At 41.0% G+C, this 15,908-nt stretch overlaps 1 long non-coding RNA gene across 1 annotated transcript in view; it reads left to right on the top strand.

Moving 5' to 3' along the window:
* Positions 1-7,073: 7,073 nt before the first annotated feature.
* The window catches only part of LOC132075556 (uncharacterized), a 38,371-nt gene continuing 29,536 nt past the window's right edge, over positions 7,074-15,908 (top strand). Inside the window, exons 1-2 of the long non-coding RNA XR_009418783.1 lie at positions 7,074-7,254; positions 8,162-8,261. This is a non-coding gene — a long non-coding RNA (uncharacterized LOC132075556). The remainder of the gene's footprint in view (positions 7,255-8,161; positions 8,262-15,908) is intronic.

Raw genomic sequence — 15,908 nt, 5'->3', positions numbered from 1 at the left:
TTACTTTGCCATGTATCTTTACCATACTGGATTTGGGATTATAGCCTTCAGTAGCAGCAACCTGTAGGTGAGAGCTCTGGGGATAGGAGTGGTCAAGGTTTAGTAGTCAAGTACGTTTCAATACTGAACCCAGAATGTTTCCTATAGGGCTGATTCTGGCTTTGTGCGTTTAGGATATGTTTGCACAAAGGATCTGCCTTGACAAGGATGTTGCATTGGTTCACTAGGAGCTCCCTGAACTGATTCCTCTTAGTTCACAGAGTTTCCTAGAAACAGACCTTTATGGTTGTTTGCCTTCTTTACTGCCACCTAATTTTAAGACAAATGTTAGAATACTGATTTGAAAACATAGGAATACATATCCACCCCTGTAAATATAAAAGTACAGAGAAAAGGATTTGTGAATGGTATAATGTACTTAATAGGTAAAGAATATAATTCTTTAAACTGAAGAAGTCCCTTCACAATTTAGTGTTTGATGGTTTCACTTGTGGTTTTTTTACTCAGCTGTAAACATTTTGCAAAGTTCTGAGTTTTTTAAGCCCCTCAGGAATTCAGCAACTGCTGAATTCAACTGCTCTGCGACCAAAGGTAAAATGGTTGGAGATACCTCCCACTGTTTGTTTGCTTGTTGGACTACTTGGCTTACCAGGTAGTTGAGATATCAACCTGCCTGTGGAGGGTGAGGTAAATAGTATATTCTGTACTGTGCTCTCCTTTGAATATTTAACTGCTTGTTTGCAAAAGCATTTTGAAAAAGTGAGCGCTGGTAATGGGGTATGAAAGTTGAATCTTCTTAAAGGAAAAAGAGTGAACTCGGACCCTTCACTTTGAACTGTTGTGTTTCTTTCGTGAGAAATCTAACTCAGAAATTCCAAAGAAGTAAGTAGGTTCATATCTAGTAATTTTAAAAGCCTACAGTTCCTTCTGTATTTGCTTCTGTAAAGTAGATGGAGGATGTCCTAGGAATCAGAGTAAAGACTGTTTCTGCTAGGGAGGAGTGCAACTAGTGGGTGAATCTAGCACTTTGGAGGTAGTAATGCCTATCTGCCTGAAGGCTGGCCTACTTTCAGATTCTCCAGGAACATTTGTGCTGTACTCTGCATTCATGTCTTTCTCAAGTGCTTAGTACTAGGGAAGTTACTACTAAGTGTTAGAGTAATAGTCCTATTTTGTCTTGCCTTCTGTAGTTACACGTTCTCTTTCCTGCTTGTGGGTGCTTTATCAGCATGGTGTAATAAAAGGTATTTTATTCCTGGGATGAGGCTATGCCTTTAGCTTCTACTTTTAAAAAGACACAATTTTGCCCCTCTGAAGGGCAGAAAAAACTGAACAAGGGTATTTGCTTAAAGGCTTGCAGGTAGTATGGACAAAGTGCATGCTGCTCAATAATGCTTTTTCAAATACTTCAGCTTGTCCTTGTGTGGGTCAATATTTCTTTCTAGTTAAACTTTATTTCCCTTGTGGTCACAAGGGAAGCATGCAACTGTGTGCTTTTTACTCTTGGTACAGGGTGATGGAGCAATCTGTTTTTATACATGCAGTGTTAAGAGTTCTTAATCCTTTGTATAAAGTGTAAGGGAAGTTACTTCATTTATAAAATCTGGAGTCACTTCCTTTGGTTGATTAGGGAAAGAGAAGGTACAGTAGATATCTAATCATAACTCATTAAGATCAAAAAACCCCACCCACAACAGCAAAGAGTGGCTCAGAAAATACCCCAACTTTTTCATGGTAAGTCATTGTTCATGTCAGGAGGGAGGGAGACATCATAACAGGATATCTTCATCCCAGTGCCACTGGACTGGAGACTGAGTCCTGCCTTGAGCAGCAGCACCAGCAAAGCATGGGTTTCTCTGTGTGTGTGTCCTTGGCCTGTGCCAGCTGCAGTAGCTGTGGCTCCTACCCCTACCTTGTGTCATCCTGTCCCTGCCGTGAGGTGGGCCTGCAGCGCTGCCCCTTCTGGGTCTGTGGGCAGGGCAGAGCCCGTGCTGCCATCCTGGGCAGTGCCACAGAGCAGAGCCCGTGCTGCCATCCTGGGCAGTGCCACAGAGCAGAGCCCGTGCTGCCATCCTGGGCAGTGCCACAGAGCAGAGCCCGTGCTCCCATCCTGGGCAGTGCCACAGAGCAGAGCCCGTGCTCCCATCCTGGGCAGTGCCACAGAGCAGAGCCCGTGCTCCCATCCTGGGCAGTGCCACGTGTGCATGGGGCCCCTGAGAGCTCCGGGGGAGGGATGGACCAGCTGACAGGACAAACAGCACCTGCCTGGCTCTGTGCTCTGCCAAAGACCTTGGGGAGCCCAAACAGTTCTAGGCTTCTCCTCTGCCCACCTGCTGAATCAAACTTTGAGACCTTTCTCTTTCATCATATTTAGATGGAATTAACCAAGTGGTTCAAAAGCTCTTTGTCAGGAAGTGAAGGAGGTGGCAGAGAGCAGTGTGATTGAGTAAGTTCTGTGTCCTTGGAAAAAAGTGGCTAAAAACATGTCCTGTGTGAAATGTCAGTGTATGCACGCTGTAACAAACTGATGAAGTAGTCCAGAAAAAAATAAGATGAAATTCAATGCAAGGCCCTACCTTTAGGTACAACCAGCTGACTCCCAAATACTGGATAGGGAATGGGTATCCACTGTTGTAGGAAGTAATTGTGAGGTTATAGCATAACAAAGAGAAAACGTATGTAAATGTGAAAAAATAAATGGAAATGGGATCTGTAGCATGTATGCTTCATTAGTTGAATCATACAGGATGCTGTTCTCTTTGAAATTGGAAAAAATGGAGACTTGCATCCAATTTTCCAGCAGTGATAACCAGAGAGAAGCCAGAACAGTGTAACAGCTGCAGTCAGAGCTCTAGAAAATGCTGAGTAAAGCACTCTAGGGAACCCTGCTTGAGCAAAGAGGTTGGACTAAGTGACTTCCAGGGGTCCCTTCCAACCTTACCTGTTCTGTAATTCTGTGAAATGAGTGAAAGAATTCAGGACATTTAGAGACTGAGTTGAAGTGCTAATCATATCTGCCTGTGTAAAAAGGGATGGAAATAATGTGTAATCTTGCTCGAGAAGACAAGCATTAGCCTAGTCAGGTTACAGCATACTTGTAACAGTTGTGGAGTTTCCAATCCTGACTCTTCAAGAGCTGGTATGATTTTTCCCAGCTCTGTTTTTCTCCAATTGCATGTGATATATTTCTGCAGTTCTTCCAGTTCAGTGTTTCCTCTAGTACTGCTGCTGAGGTTGTGGACTAATCTTACTGTTCATCTTCAGTTTATAAGCAATTACTGGACTTGCTATTAAAAGTAGTTCTGCAGGATTAGTCAAATGTTTGGGAAGCCTGTTTAAGAATTTAAGGGTATTTTTTTAGTACTATCAAAACAATTACCACAAGCACTAATGCAGCAAATCTTCACAGTTTTTCAGAGTGCTCACATAATATTCCTGTGCAGAGCCTGCCTGCATTTAATGTGTACATCTCCTGTCCAGCCACCTTCTTTGAGCTCCTTTAGCTGTTGATACCCTGCTGATTTAGGTAAGAGCTGCAACTCTTGGAGAATTGAGACTGTGTATTTTCTGGGCCTGCTTCTAGAAAGGCCCAGCTTGGTTCTCAGGCTGCTGAAAAAGCAAATTCCATGTGTGAATTCCTGAATTTCTGTGAGCTTCCTTCCACTGGCCGACCACATCACATGTAAGGGAGTTGTACAAATATGTGGTCTGTCCATCTGGGAAAGAGGGAGGAGGAAAAGTCCATGTTAGAAATATTTGTTCAGCTGCTATTGGAGTAATGCCAGTCAAAGTTGCTGTTTACAATATGAAGTGTGCTGCAGTTCATTTATCTTCTAAAGATAACCAATCAAGATAAAGAATTGTCCATTCTTTGGGACAGTTTTGGCTTTATTTGCTTGACTGCAATATACTATTCCCTGTCATCCTGTACTGACCTTGGCATTGTTTAGCCATGCCTGATGGGAGCAGAGACATCAAGCAGCCCATCCAGGCTGTGGGGCTTCCTAAGTGGCTGTCTAAGCACAGACACAGCTGCTTTGCACAAACCCCCTGCAAATTTCGCAGTTTTCACTCCACAGATACCTTGAGCATGATCTTTGTGTGCCTCTGCACACAGTGAGGCACTTCATATACAAACAGCTCTTGGAGAGAAATGCAAAAAATAGCACTGGTAGGATATGCGCATCAAAGGAATGTAAAAAGAAAAAAAAAAATAAATGCTTCTCCAGGGAGAAAGGTTTTTTATAAGAACATCTCCTGAATGTCTTTTGAAAAGTTTCTTCCCCCTCTGGAATACCAAGAAACTTTATATGTGTTGGGAAGCCTCTATTTACTTCATTTTAAGACAATGTTTCTCTTATATCTTACTATAAAGCCATTTTATCTTTCACCCACCAAGGAGCTTTAGCTATAATTTTAATGCCTTTACTATCCAAGGATAGCCTTGTCAGAGATTTTCAGTTGCCAAAGAAGTAGAGTCATGCTTTGGCTTTTTTGTGTTCTTTTCTTTCTTGCTCTGATTAGTGCCTGATGCTGGCAGATACCACCAGCCTCCATGCAAAATTCACAGTAGCTACAAAGGAACAAGATACACCTCATCACCTTTAATTCCTTCCTTTGAATCTGTGTCATTAGACTCATCTTAGCCAAAAGAGGGAAAAGAAACTGTTCTCCCACTGTTTGTTTCCTCTATTTTCTTTTTTTTTTGGTGACTGTGTGGACCCAAGGAGGAACGGACTTTGTGAATAGCAGAATCAGACCTGAGGAGGCCTAGTCTTTGGTTTCACACCAAAGGCAACCAGATTGGAAAAAAAGAGAGATTGTCCTTTTCTTAAGGTGATTGCTTAGGTATGTCCTCCCTCCACAAATAATGAATCCTTACCCAGTTCTGCTTTGCTAACAGAGAGTAAATTTTCAGTAAGAAAATGGTAACATGGCTTATTTACTTGGATTTTTAGTACAGGTTACCAATTGAAGTTTGGGGTTATATAGGAACGTACAGATTCAGTTTATCTGCTTAGCTGTGATAAAATCTAAATGTTGTCTTATCTAAATAGAACAGAGCAAAGAGAAGAGACCAAGGCTGATAGCTGGTTGTTCAGTAGAAAGCTGTAACTTCAGGCTGATTTTGTACTTCTTTTTCATGTTGCCTCCACTGTCTAGTTGGCATTTCCCACTTGGTCACAGAGGACAGAGATTAGATCAGTATCAGAGCATGGAAACAGAAGTGCTGGAAGATCATGTGAGTAACCTCAGCCCTTTCTGGCATATCCTCTCAAATGTCACAAAGGAATTGAAGCACAGGTCAGCATTCTCCTCAACCCTTGCCACATTCCTCCATATCCACAGATCTCCACACCATGAAGGTTGTGCCTGTGTGCTCAGGATAGGTGCTGGTTTCTGAGTCTGTACATTTCCAGTGCGTCACGTATTTGCTGAAGATAACTTTGTATGCACTGACAAATTTAACACCAGAAAAGAGGGATAAAGAGGGCAGCCAGCATGGGGCACCCAGCAGGATTCTCTGTGGTTTTCATGGACTACCCTTGTGACCTAGTGCCAAACATGGTGGCCAAGGCAACAGCAATTTTTATTTCTGTAGTTCACCTAAGGCGTGCAGCATTGCTTGGGATCATACCTCAGCATTACTTGAGGTAATTCTGCGAAGATCTCCATACACTATTGTACATTCCAAGAACCTTCACACTGGGAGAGGACAACAAGCAAATGTTGTACTGAATTAACAAAAATGCATATTCAGAGAATTATTATTACCATTTTGGCCTTCTAATTCTCTTCACTAAAAGACAAAATCAGTAACAAAATTTACAATTCCAATCCTCCTTGCTAATACTTCAGAATAGGAGGATATTGGTATGCTTTCCTGCTTCTCATTAAAAACAATTTAGTCATTATATATTGCTGCTTGTGAAAACTGTTACTGAGTAAAAGTTTAAGCAATAAAATAGTGAGGAATATCTCACTTCAGTATTTCACTTCAGTCAGTATCAATTGTACTGTATCAATTCCTACAGTGCATTTTTATTTAGCTAGCTTTGCTTACCTCTGTGAATGACACTGTTAATAAAAAGGGAAAAGACCAGTTTCTCAAGACCATCCTGAGGAAGTGATACAAGGCATTATTAGATGTGCTTGAGAATGACTCAGTGATTTTTAAGTTACATCATGCTAAATAAATTATGCCAGAATTTTGGCTACAATCACAAAGCAACAAGATGGGGAAAGTAAGCAAGCCAGTCCTGGAGGCTGAAGTACAGGCATTAGTTTGAAGTGTGCAAGACAGTTCTGACTGGGTTTCACAGAGAAGCAAAGTAAGACTGATAAAAAGAGAGGCATGGGAGCCTGGGATGATAAAAGGAAGAAGGAAGTGCAGCAGCCCAGCAGGAGTGTGTGACACAGGACATGCTGCAGATTAAGGATTATTGGTTTCATGAGGTTACCTCTCTTTTAGTCATTTAAATTGCTGCATCCTTCAATTTATTCCACAAACATTCCCATCTTTCCCTGGTCCCTGAGTCTGAAGCATCACTTGGTCCCCCTACAGTGAATTGCCTCTAGATCCTCCTGCTGCCTCTGAAGTTAGCTGGACTAAGAGAGTTGTGTACCATCCTACTGACACTGACTGAAAGCTGATTATTACAGGTTGGTTGTGTCTCAGGCTCAGTGACTGCAGGGGATCACCCTTTCTGCATTCTGAATGTCTCAGTTACTTGCTGTTGAAATCTAAAAGACTAGGATCATGAAGCAAAATGTGTTTGGCGATTTCAGCAAAAAGGATTCTGACTGATTTCAGCAAAAAGGATTTCAGCCTATCAAGCAGAGACCAAGAGAAATACTTAGATCTGTGCTGAAGAGTTCAGTGAGTTACTTGTGAACTTGAGAGAAATACAGAGAACAAAGTTAACTGTGATTATCATGTGTTGAGGGTTCATTCTGTATAGCAGAAATGATGGCACAGAGTACCTATAACCCCTGTGCCATGTGAATACAGCAGCTTTGCAAAAGCAGCAAGTTAACTCAGCCTGTCTCTTCCACAGACCCCATGTGGGAGACTTGTGAGTGTCCCACAGGTTCCAGTTCTGTAAAGGAAACTCTGGAAACACCACCCTCTGCTTTCTGAGTGAACTGCCCTCCACAGAGACTGGGGAGCTAGGCCACCCGCTATTCCTGCTTAGAGATTATTTTGCTTTTCAAAGATGGATTTTATTTGTAAGAAAATTTACACAATGACAGGTAAGTTACAGATAAAATGCAAGAGCTGCAGCTTCAAGTTGCTGTGGCACCACAGATGTTTTTCTTACCCCTCTTGTATTAAAAATGGCATGAGAATGTTTCTTAATGTGAGACTCAAACTCTTGGTTAAAGGTAATAGAGCAGATTGTTAAAGGGTAATACATTTTCTGGTTTTCTTATAAGGTGTTTTAAATAGTCAGATACTATGTGGATGGCAGTCAGCCACTGTGGAGAGGTTAAGTCAGCAAGAGAGGTGGGAAGAAGCACTCTCACACTGAGAAAATATGTCTTTCCTTCTTAGTCTTCCTTGTACAATTTTGCATTGATGTCCCCTGGCACTTCTGATGAGAGGCTGCTCTACCTGACTTATTCCTTCCCTCATGTCTATTCCTGTCCTTAGCACTCCCAGGGTGAGGCCGGCAGCAGCTGCGGTACAACAGGGCCAGAGTGAGAGGCCCTGCACGCTGGCACAGGGGCTGGAAAGAGGGTGGCACCTGTGCTGCTGGGAGAGGGGTGTCCAGCCACCTCACACAGTGCCCAAGTCCAGCCCAGCAGCCTGCATGGCACCCTTGCTGCTGATAAACCCAGGACTTCAGTCCAGGGCTCTGGCACTCCAGGCCACAAGGAATGAGGGAGAAGGTAATGAGCACACAGAGAAGCTCAGAAGGCAGCTCTGGTCTGTCCTTTCACCTACATGATGCTGAAGGCCAGGAAACACCATAATTACAAAGCCTCTTACAGAACATAATTAACTCCAGCTGGAGCTTTTCAACTCAACTTTTAAAAACCTTTCCCTCCATCATTAAGGGCATTAAGCAGTCACTTTTTCCTAGATCTCAGAGAGAATCATTTTCCTCATATTAATACAGTCTTTAAATGACCAAGAAATGTTCTTTTCTCCCCTTAGTTCTAAGAAATAACTTCTGGCTCATGTACTGAGAAAATCAGTCTCACCAGGGAGGAGTACAGCTGGGAGATGAGTGACATTTGCTACCCATCAATTCTAGGTAAGAAGACACACGTGTTCTGAGGTGTGTTAAATGCAGAGAGCTCACTGAATGCTTTGAAAAGTTTTGGGAACTTCCTGTTAAAAGCTGATATTGTGAAAGGGAGAACTACTGTAGGAGAAAACATATTTGCTATCCTCTTTCTCTCAAGGAGACCGAAAAGGTAAGAGAATGCTTTTTCATCCTTTGTAACCCACAGCTAATCAGGCTGGAACAATAGGGAATGTTAACAGCTTGTGTGTGCTTTGCCAAACGCAATGCTATTTTTGGTATGAGTCTAAGGACATGATTCAGCAGTTTCTTAGCCAGCAAGTAGTGCAGACCTATCTCAAGAGTATTTTGAGACTCATGGTATCACATGTTTCTTAGTAATGGTTTTCCTTTCTTCCTTTATCTATGGTTATATAGTAATTCCATTAATGCATCACTCATTAGTCAGTATGGGAAAACATTGGGTTATACAATTTAGTGAGAGAACTCAGTCAATGGATACAGTGATCGCTAAAGTTGTTCCTGCTGAATAGAATTATCTGTGGGGCTCTTTACCAAACTTTAATTCTTGTGAGACAGTTAATTTGAATTAAAGATCGCTGAAATCCATACAATATAACCATGGCAGGGTCAACTCTGAACCATTTTAGTTTTACTAACTTTGCATGCAGGTAGGAGGGTTAGCAATCTTCTCAAGGCTACTAATACCAACTTGTATGTCTTTTTAGGATTGGGGTTCTGGTTGCAGTTACTCATTTGGCATTGTCAAGAAAAAGATAAAATCGTCAGAGGTCAGCTGTAAGGCTGGAAATTTGAACTGGCAGTGTAAGTGTGAACATAAGTATAATGAGAAACCCTGCATTTTAAGGTAGTTGAATTCTGGCTGTATGTAAGAAGCTCTTGTTTAATCTGCAGTCAGGGGTGCACCACTCATGTTCACTCTGTCTAGGAGAAATACAGCTTCATGAGCAGCAAGCAGTGTTCTTGCTGCCTTTGGCATAAATATGCTGATCAGAACTAAAAATGAAACAAAACTCCCATGACAGAAACTTGAGCCGTTTAAATCCCCTTTCTTTATCCACACTGCACAGATCCCCTCTCCCCCATGCTGCCATCTCAGTGGTTACTGGCCCATAGCATGTGAAGGACCTTCCCTGGGAACAACCCTGATTTGATATTGCACTGTGGGAAAACCCTTTGGCCTCCTGGCTACAGCTTTCCTGGTTCCTTCACAGTTTTCAGGCAGGAAATAGGGTAAAGCACATCTGATGCCCCTTGGCATGTTCACCCCATTCCTTGCATGGAGAGGAAAAGAGCCTGTGTGGGCAACTTCCAGTATCTGTGAAATCAAACATGTTCCTCTGGAAAAACATTTCATGGTATTTCCTCTGCAGGGAGGGGCTGGCAATGAGAGGTGGAAAGAATCCAACCTGATAGTGCAGTGCTTGCTGAAAAGATGAAAAATAATCAGCACAGTTCTCAGTGGAGGGAGTGATTCCTGTTGTACACATGGGAGTCAGGCACCAAAATGCCTTTGCAGCTTCACTCCATGATCTAGAACTAATGTGAAGTGTCCATTAGTCAGTGGAACAAGATATTGATTCAGTGACTGGGCTGGGGGAAAAGAGACTTTTGGCTGGGTGAAAAACATCCCAAACACATGGACCTCACTCAGCTTCAAGCACTTGGATGTTCTTGGCAAAAGCAGCAAAAAATTAACAACAAAAGAACACACACTCCAAAATATATTTTGGGAAAGACAAAATACTGAGCCTTACACAAAGTTACCTCTAAACAAGAGTAACTCTGCAAAGTAGAACATTAAAATGTTATAAAATGTCAGACCCCCAACAACTTACTTGCTTGTTTTTCTTTACTACAGTGAAGAGGAAAATCTGTGTATTTTGTTTGAAGCTGTTCTGTGACTTAAACCAAATTCCCACCAAAACTTCCTTACTGCAATAGCCCCAGCCCAGTCATTTGTATATTAGAGGGGTAAAAGGTTTATGAAAATGGAATTGAAAGAATGAGTGTTATGTCAAAGCAGCAGAATAGAAACAAACCAAGAAATTTTTAACAAAATTAAACTCTTCCAAGAATACATAAGTTGTCCTTTGGTAAAGGTAGCAAGAAAATGGCTGTTGAAGGTTTGGGGGTCCCATGTTCCCTCAGCTGCTCATGAGCAAGGTGAAAAACTTCAGCAGTAAAATACAAATGTGGGACATGTCATGTGAGGTTTTCTCTTGTGTGTTTCTGACAAATCAGAGCTCTTTCGGTTAAGAGATGAATAAATCCACCCTGTCAGGCACTATGTGGTGTGTGTGGAAGTCTTTTGAGAAGGTATGTTAAAAGAATTCTGTAGTAGCTGGGTACCAGAGTGAGAGCTGACCTCTGACTACAGGCTTAGCACAGTATGAATTAGTTACTGACAATGAAAGCTTTTTTCCCCTGGATTCCCACAGAGTTAACAGTTCTGTAAGCAAGGAAAGCCAAATGAAAATATGAAAGCTGTACAGACCTCTGGCCTTGTCAGCCACTATGTAAGGCGAAGTTCAGCTTGCTGCTCTCCATCTCCTGCCTGACATTCTTGGCAGGCAGGACAAAGCTTTCCTCCTACCACTGCTGGAGCCCTGCCACAGCTGTGCTGAACATCTCCCTGCTTCAGGCTCTGGGAAGCTGATGGAGGACATTTGACATTGTACCTGTATCTTTTCTTAATGGGGGAAAAAACTACAACTGTGCTCTCAAAACTGCTGTGTTTGCTCCTTGAGAAATTCCTTAAGCATTGAAATTTCATTGGAAGCTGTAAACACTTCAAACAGGTCCTTCTATCAGAAACACTGGTAATTATTTTATAGTATCTTGCAGTAGTTTCAGATTCTTTTAGTAAATGTGCTCATCAAATTCCTCAGTGGTGACAGCCTTTTTATCTCTTTGTAAGAAAGTCCCTTACCAACACACACTGTGATTCTGGCAGGGGATGTGCCTTGCTTTAACCTGCTTTAGCTTTATTCTTCTGTGTGAAAAATCCTGTTACTCAAACTGTACATGCCAGTGGTTCTGGATGCCTGGAAAATCAAACAGCCTTTGGTGCAAGCACTGAAATCACTTCACTTGGACGTGGTGTAAACATGTTAAACAGTGTTTAATGAACATGGGGGCAAATCTTTAAAGGATCTTCCAGCATTTCAAAGATAAAAAAAATATTGCCTTTACCACTGGACTTGATTTTTGGATTCTGTAAATGTTTACTATTAGAATGAGAAGGATAAAAACTTAAAAGGTTGAATGCTACAAATGTGGTAAGTCTATTGATTTGAGACCTCAAAATTTTTTTTTCAAGTAAACTTTTATTTTAAACTATTGCATCAAGCACTTTGCACAGATTCCCTGCTTGGACTATCACCTTTAGGAAGGAGAAGGAACTAAAATCCTTGTGTGTCTTACTGGTAAAGTATTATCAGAATGACAATTAGAGCTGACCGCAGAGTAACAATCCACTTTTCTGACTGCAGACTACAAGTTCTCACAGGGTCAGGAAGTGTAAGTTTTCTACTGTCAGACAGGTTTATTGCTACTAATACTTTTTTTGAATTTCATTAAGTATCACAAGCCTGAATTCTGATTATCAAGTCACAGAACTGCTCTTGCAGAGCACAATAATATATCACCTTAAGGAGGAAGCAATTTAGCAATTTGTTGTTTTGATGTAAAGTAGTTATAATCTGCTTGCTAGGATTTTAAATTTTTTTGCAAGTTCAAGTTTCTTTTCTGGAAGTTTCTTTTCAATCACTAGAATGATTTAAGCTTTGTGGCACTCCAATTCAAATAATGAGTTCTCCCTTTGGCTGTAACAGTGCTCCTTATAGGCTCTGTTTCCTGAGTTAAACAAAAGCCAGGAAAACTGCACAGTTTAGGCTGAGAGACTGCAAGTGAAAAATTGAAGTTTTCCAAACAGTCTCAGTCCTGTTCACTGGCTGAGGTGTAGGAGTGGACACAAGAAAAATTTTCTGTAATAACCAACTCTATAAAAGAAGCTCTCATGTTTTGAGAACAGTTTGTTGTTATTCATCACCCTTTGCAGAAAAACAACAGAAAATTGTTGGATTCTGGTAACTTCTACCTAAAAACCACCAACAAGGTAGAAATTTCAGCTGTCTTGCCCTCAGAGTTAATACAAAGGCTCTCTATGAGCTGGGAGTCAGCCACCTTTAAAGGTTACTTTGAAATTCAAACCTGCTGGACATCTTCAGCTTGATATCTAAGCTTGAGCTTTTTCCTCCCCTGAGCTTCCACATAAGTGGTAGAGCAGCCCTTTAAAGGGATTTGTTAAGAAATGTCTCAGAGCTCCTGCCCACACCATCCCCACTTTCCCCTCCATCCTCCTTGGCACACTGCACCTCTAAACACAGTGTGACACAGGCTCAGTGCTGTTTTAGTGTATCTCACTGGAAAAGATTAAGCTAATTTTGAAAGAAAATCAGTAGTCTTTATTTTGTTAGGCTTTGAATACTAATTTACTGACAAAATACTTCATTAAAGAGAGATGAAGGGTACAGTAAAACATTTCTATGCCCATTGAAAAGATGTGGTTATGAGATCAGCAGGGTGAAACATCATCTGCAATGTGCCAGGTCCATGCTTAATTTACACAATGAGCTTCACCTCAGCCATGAAATAAATGTCTTGCATGCAGGCACTGCTAAGGAAGATGGTGCTGGAGAGCAGATTCATCTGCTTTTTCCAAGGCTGGGAATAGCAAGGATGCATTAGTCACTGAACAGCCTGCTCCAGTGCCTATCCAGCTTACTGTGCCTTTTATATGAGAATCTGTGCACTCCAAAATATTAATTCTGAGTGAACCAGGAAATTCACGTGGTGCCCTTTACCTCAGGGTCACTTGTTAGAACATGTTATTTCTGTCCTTAGAAAAAAAACTCATGTTTTTCAGATATTGCAAATGTAATTGTGCTGATACTTGTACTTGGAGAGTTTCATTTCCTTGAAGTCCTTCTCTTTCTCCTGTCCTTGGAAAAACAGAAATACAATTAGGAACTTGAATTGCCGTCCATTGGGTATTTATGGAAAGTTGGCACATTCCTCACATGATCTCTGTTTTTGCCCTTGAAAAGAACTAATGCACTCTTTCACCTTGCATCTAGTCTAGAATGAATCCCTACCTCTTGTTTGCACTCTTTCAGAGAAGTCACTTTTTTCCCTAACAGAGGCTTAAAAATTAAAACCAAACCTGACCAACTTAAAGGGAAGGTCAATATTTAATATATGCACAATATTAGCTTCAAGTAACTTCAGATTCTAGGATAAGAAGGGATTCTCAAATAAAATTTTGATTAAAAATTGGATTTGTAGAAATGGTATTTTGGACCAAAAGTCATTTTTACATGGTGCAGACACTTGTCAGAAAGGTAGGGATGGCTGGCAGCAACTGTGGAATGGCTGAGGATTGCCAACAGGCTCTGAGCAAGAAGATGTTGCAAAGATATTTGGACACTTGGAGAGGTGAGTGATGTAAAATGAGCAGCACAAAAATCCAGTGAGGTATGTAAAATCCTATTCTGTCTGCCTACAGAGCTGTAAGAATAAATTTCCTTACCTGTCATCTGCTAAAATTAGGCATTTTCTCTTCTTTTTGGTGAATGGAAATTATTTTTCACTCAATTTGTTTTAGTACAGCATCAGATATGTAATTTTTTTTATAACTCCTGAAAATACCTGTGCCTCTGCTAACAGGGAATGTGGGTTTCTCAGGTGAGTCTGGTGGTTCTCTCTGGTGAAAACCTCAAAGGAAAATGGGTTATGCTCCATCAGCTTCAGTACCAAAACCACAGTAAGTGCACTGTGCAAAAAGGTGCAACCTTATCTAAGCATATAGGTAGCATCAAACTCTACAAGGGCAAAAATTTTTGATATTTTAGAAGGGAAGTTCCTTGAGAAAGGAAACCTTTGCTGTAAATAGTCTATTTTAATAGATCAAAACCTGAGTTTAGTGCACTCTGATTCTAGCAATAAGCATGCTCTATGATTTGCCCCTGGGACCCAGCAAATTCATTGTGCTCATGGCATGTAAATATACAAGAACTAATACTTCTGAGGTTTCACATCCTTTCACAGTGTAAACAGAAGACCCAGGAGTAGATGTCTGACCAATGATAGGAGTGCAGTGGAGTCATATGTTTCCCATGGAAATCATTTGTGACTTCCCTCTCTTTACTGCCACACATCTTCAAAGCACAAAACCAGCTTGTATTTTAAGCAGAACAATTATTTGCTTTACATCAAAGTTTTATGTCGCTCTTAATTCAAGCTGGATTTCAAAGGAGTGAGGTAAAGGGAGGTCTCTGTAACACATGGGTGGTGATGTGTTTTCTGTTCCTGGTACATTTTCTATTGATAGATCTTGACATACTTTACAAACATTAATAATTCTGCTGCTTGCCAGAAAGAAAATATGGTTTGCTGCTTCAGAAGAAGAATTCTTGCCAATTCCTTCTTCTTTTGCAGGGAATTGTAAAAGCAGTCATCTCTACACCTAAACTGCTGTGTAATTGCGGTGTGATTATGGTCTGATGGATCTCCAAGTGTTTCAGTTGAAATGTCTGGGTGATCTAATCCCACATTTTTTATTTTTGCCTCTCAGGACCCTTTTTGCTGCTTATATTGTTCCTATGAGTTAGTTTTGGAAAAAAAAGGCCTGTTGTCTTTTATTTAATGGTCTAAACTGCTATCTGAACAAGTTCTTTTCATTCCCCTTATGATACAATTAGAATACTTGGAAAACTAATTAAAAGCAGAAATGGGATTACTCATAGTAAAAAAAAAAATTACTGTAAGACTCTATCAACAGAGACAGCTGTTGAATGTAGCGAACCCAAATTTTTTGATCCATGTTAGACAGTTTGCTTCTTCCTCAAAAGAATAGTTCAGTGTTAACTAGTAAAAAAATGGGGACTGTAATATTTTATTTGTGCTGATTGGATCATGGAATAGCTGGAAGCCTTGTCTGAGATCCCTTGGTGTAACTGTGTACAGTTTGTCACCGTGATGACAGTGGCCCTCCTGTCCTGTGGGACTCTTAGTTCTGTCTGTGAAATTGCTGTTTCTGCACATTATTTGCTGAAGGCTGGTTCTGAACTGTCTGCTTTTGAAATTGATGTTCAGTTCACAATTTGTATGAACCAACTGTTTCTGTTTTCTGGGAAGGTTAAAATGGCTTCACTTCTGTAATGAATTTACACTAACCTGCCCATTTGAGCCCTTGTGTCTGTATGTTCAGGAAGCTCTTTGCCTCCCTAGGACAACAGATGAGTGCAGTTGATGTTCAGTGTTACTTTTGTCTCTAGCTCTTTAGACTTTGTAGGAGGATAGAATATAAGAAAATAAAGATAGTGTAGAAAGTAATCTTACCCCTAAGGAGTTGCAGCTGGGCCAATTATTAAAGATTAGGAACAGGCCTGACTTTAACAGGCTCACAGATGAGAAGAGTGCTATAAAAGAGTGGGGTGGCTGGGTGAGAAGGGAACTGGGGTCAGTGGCTGTTTTGTGAAGAAGCGAGAGTCAGTGCTTGGAGGAGCTGCCCAAGAAAAATCACCAGGAAGGTATGGAACTTTTGTGATAAGGAGACAACATATGGAGCCC

This window comes from Ammospiza nelsoni, chromosome 7, assembly GCF_027579445.1.
Source record: "Ammospiza nelsoni isolate bAmmNel1 chromosome 7, bAmmNel1.pri, whole genome shotgun sequence".
Lineage (NCBI taxonomy): Eukaryota > Metazoa > Chordata > Aves > Passeriformes > Passerellidae > Ammospiza > Ammospiza nelsoni.
Note: the sequence above shows the minus strand (reverse complement) of the source record. Positions and strands in the feature narration are given on the sequence as shown.